Below are 4,767 nucleotides of genomic sequence, written 5' to 3' on the forward strand. Positions count from 1 at the left end.
GAACTACAAAGGAGAGAGAAAAAACACTAGTATTATTTTGAGGTAAACGACTTATCACATACTTTAGGTTTGTATGCTCCTCAGTACACTTGTCTTAACATAATGCTTTTGATTCTTCTATTCTATATAGGTAGATAGATTTGAATTGGCAGTTTTTTTTAATTTTGATTTTAATTTAAAATAGTTAAAGTTGGAGCTTTGTTCTTAACGGATAATCCGTTAACCCGTTAAGAATATATATATATATATATATATATATATATATATATATATATATATATATATATATATTACTCTCACATTTGAATTGGTAGTTTTTTTTAATATTAAAATAATTTTAAAATCCAACTCGAAACTACTTTCCAATTTGAATGAGTAGTTTATTTTTTTATTTTTTTATTTTTTGATAGATAATTAAGATATTTATATTTGTTAATTCAAGTAGAGTAACCAATTAATTCAAAAAAATAAAAATAGTTAGAAAGGTAGTTTATTTTGTCTTAATATAGTGGTTTTGATTTTCGAACTCTATATAGAAAGATAGATTCCTTACAGCTTGTTTGGATGGTTGTTACGCATCGTTTCATAATGTATCGTATCGTACTGTATTGTATTGTACTGTATCGTTTAATAAATATAATGTTTGGATAGATTGTGTCGTTTGTCATCGTTTCATTATATCACGCACCAGTATTAAGAAGAATAAACTTACAATATTATAAAGAAAAATTATGATGCAAGGTAAAATTACTATATAAAAAGATAGGGTAAATGATAAAATAAAATAATTTAATAATAATAAAGTGCGATATTGAGAGAAAAAGACAAGGTAACGACGCGACCACACCAAATCGATTGATATATAAAGTGACACATTTCGTCGTTATGTAACGACGGATTTAATCGATACAATAAAATTTAAGTATACAATACAATTCGTGTCGTGACAACCATCCAAACAAGCTGTTATACGTCGAGTATCTGCTACTTTCAATTTCTTCAATTTGCTCTCTAGCCGCCGTTTAACTTCACCTCTCTCCGCCGCATAACTCTCACATGGGAAAAACAACTCGATCACTATGAAGATTTTAGCGAGAGAAAAAAAACAGAGATGCTTAACCTGCTTTGGATAACATCAAATGCGATGTTCCCAAATGTAACAGGAGTATACGTCACTGGAAGACCTTAAACTGCATTACGAGGCAATCCACACTCAATTGCTACAATCACTGATAACCTCTGTGCAGCCTGCGGGAACTATTTCCCTACTCAAGGTGACAAAGCCGCTTACAAAACTTTTTATGGGCATTGAAATGCTCATGGGTTTCTTTGCAATCAAGATTCTGTTCATCTCCATTTCTTTCGTACACCCAAAAACATAGCTCTCATAACCCATGATTCTGTTTTTTATTTTTGGCCACCATTTTCGCCCTCTTTTTCTATCTCTCCAGCACCAATTTTTTCTCCTACTAAGGAATTTCTTGTTCCTGCTTTGTTCGTAATTGGTGATTCGTCAGTTGATTGTGGTACCAACAATTTTCTTGGAACTTTTGCTCGTGCTGATAGGCTTCGTAATGGACGTGATTCTGATACACATCAACCTACTGGACGCTTCTGCAGCGGAAGAATTCCTGTGGATTATCTTGGTAATTTTATTTTTCAATTTCTTGGTACTTTTTTCTTTGTATAAAACTTGTTGAGATTCTTTTCAATTGGGTTAGTGGGATTTCTTGAAAAGTTGAGAATGTTTCTATTGGGTTAGTAAGATTTTGTGAAAAGGTTGAGAATTTTTCTATTGGGTTAGCGAGATTTGAGATTGATGTGTGTTTGATTAATTGTCAGTGAGGGAAATGATTGGACTTTCAATAAATGGTTTATGGTTCTTTTTCTGTTAAATTCTTGCCTGATTAAATGGTTTATGGGAAGTCTTGGTTTGTAATTTTTCTAAGGTATCTCAGTGATACATTCTTGATCTTTTTGAAGAAATTTTGGGTGAAGACTGCTAATTTTCCATTTTTGTTGATTTGATTATATCAGCATTGCATCTTGGATTACCATTTGTGCCAAGTTACCTAGGGCAGGCTGGTTCAATTGAAGACATGATTCTTGGTGTTAATTATGCTTCTGCTGGTGCCGGCATTATTTTCTCAAGCGGCTCTGATACTTTCTGTTTTAATAATCATATACACTGTAACTGTGATTAATTTTATGGTGAGTTGTTGATTTTAATGTTAGATTAGTATTTAAACTAGAAGTGTAATATTTGTGCAGGGTCAGCATATATCACTTGCACAGCAAATAGAGCAGGCCACTGACACTACTCTGCAGTTTATAATGACTATTGGTGAGGAAGCAACAGCTGATCTGATATTTCTGTGTTCTACGTTTCAATCGGGGCCAACGGCTACATTCATTACTATCTCCGGAATGTATCTGATGTTCAATCTGTTTACTTACCCTGGAGCTTCAACCAGTTTTTGGCACAGACAATGAAGCAGGTTATATATGATCTTAACACCTTTTATGTCTTCTGTGATCATACTATAATATCGTCTACATTTTCTTTTAGATGTATTGAATTTTGCAGCTATAACACAATAGTTTGTTGTTAGAGTTCTAAGTCAAACAATGTCTCCCTATGTAGCACAGATTGTAACACACCAATATAACCAAGAAAGCTACACATTGACATATATAGGGACGGGAAAATTCAGTACTCGATTTAGTAATATTAGAAGAAGAGTATGGTTTTGTCTGATTGTAATGTCACTAAAGCCATTCACATTTTAGAAGAAACAGCAACAAATTTCTCTATTTGCGCTCGTTGCTCTTCTCCCTCTCATACATTACATGCTTCAGTCTCCCCTCTGGCTTTACATTGTTTCCAAGACTATTTAGTTCAACATGCAAAAATAGGTTTATTGATATTTGATTCTTCTATCATATGTCAGCAATACTTTTCGAAGTTCTTGTACAATGCAAATGTCAGAAAAGTGGTTGTAATGGGACTGGCTCCAATAGGCTGTGCTCCTTACTACTTATGGCTATACCATAGCAAGAATGGGCAGTGTGTGGAAACCATAAACGACATGATACTGGAGTTCAACTTTGCTGTTAGATATATCGTCGCGGAACTTAATGAGGAACTTGTTGGTGCCACTGTCATATTCTGTGATGCATATGAAGGGTCAATGGACATCATTCAGAATCATGACCGTTATGGTGAGCGATCCATCCGTATGATCTATAAAGATTTATTTGACAGGACGCATCATATATCCAGTCTAACGTCTTTTAATCATTTCCATTACAGGTTTCAATGTAACAGATGTGGCTTGCTGTGGTTTAGGCAAATACAAAGGCTGGATCTTGTGCATTTCCCCTGAAATGTCGTGCAGTAACGCCTCAAATCATATCTGCTGGGATCAATTTTACCCGACTGATGCTGTGAACGCGATCCTTGCTGACAATGTATGGTCCGGCTTACACACACCTATGTGCTACCCAATGAACTTGCAGGACATGTTGGCTCCAAGCATCAGATAATTGGACCTATACACATTCTCGTTCTGTGCCTATTAGCACTGTATAGTTGATATAGCATTCTTTGTGTGTTGCATTTTTGCGATTATAACTCGGAGAGCCTTGTAAATTTCAGTATTCATTTCCAGTTACAGCACAAAAACTAGGAAATGCAGCTGTGATATGTCTGCAATGACAAAACTCGTTCTGGCAGATTGCTAATACGACAACATCTTGAAACTTTGAACTATTAGTTTAGAATTTATGATAACAATGTTGAAGTTTGGCAAAATGCCAAAGTCCCACATTGGTTGGGAGTTAAGTTTGGAGGGGATTTTTCCCCTATAAAAGAAGGCCTAATGTTTAGGATTGAAACACACCTCTCATTTGCCTTCTCATCTGTTTAAGGCATTTGTATCTTCTCTCTTTAGTATTATTTCACTTGTATTTTTGGAGTGGAATAAAATATTGGTTGTGTCCGAGGAGTAGGCAAAATTAGCCGAACCTCGTAAATTCTGGTGTTTCCTTTATTGTTGTTTTATTGTCTTATTTATTATTTGGTGGCTGTCATAATTTTTGGTATAGTAGTTGTGACTTATTCACACTATATACATTTGGCTTCCGCAACAATTGGTATCAGAGCCAAGGTACTGTCTAAGTATGCTCTGTGGTTGCAGCATAGTCTGATCTTCCACATCAGAAAAGATTTATCTTGGTAACTGAGTCAAGGTTCTGTCTGAGTATGCTCTGTAGTTGCAGCTTAGTCTGATCTTCTACATCAGAAAGGAAATAATCTTGATTTGTGTCGTCAGCTATTAAATAATATTTGTGTCAAATATGGGGGACAATAAACAAGAAGAATCTACATCAAGTGTCAACAATACGTCATCATTGGCATCTTCGCTTATGACAAGAATTGTGTCAAATGCGAAATTTGCGGTAGAAATTTTTGACGGGTCCGGACATTTTGGGATGTGGCAAGGCGAGGTTCTAGATGTCCTTTTTCAACAAGGGCTAGATCTGGCCATTGAAGAAAAGAAACCAGATGTTATTGGAGAAGAAGATTGGAGAATTATCAACCGTGTTGCTTGCGGTACCATTCGATCCTACCTTGCTAGAGAGCAGAAATATCCATACACAAAGGAAACTTCTGCAAGTAAATTATGGAAAGCACTGGAGGATAAATTTTTGAAGAAAAACAGTCAAAATAAATTGTACATGAAGAAGAGACTGTTTCACTTCACC

At 35.1% G+C, this 4,767-nt stretch overlaps 1 pseudogene; it reads left to right on the forward strand.

Annotated features, from left to right (window-relative positions):
• Positions 1-969: 969 nt before the first annotated feature.
• On the forward strand, positions 970-3,767 carry LOC107760422 (GDSL esterase/lipase At1g71250-like; annotated as a pseudogene).
• Positions 3,768-4,767: the final 1,000 nt, after the last annotated feature.

This window comes from Nicotiana tabacum, chromosome 1 (assembly GCF_000715075.1).
Source record: "Nicotiana tabacum cultivar K326 chromosome 1, ASM71507v2, whole genome shotgun sequence".
In the NCBI taxonomy this organism is placed as follows: Eukaryota; Viridiplantae; Streptophyta; class Magnoliopsida; order Solanales; family Solanaceae; genus Nicotiana; species Nicotiana tabacum.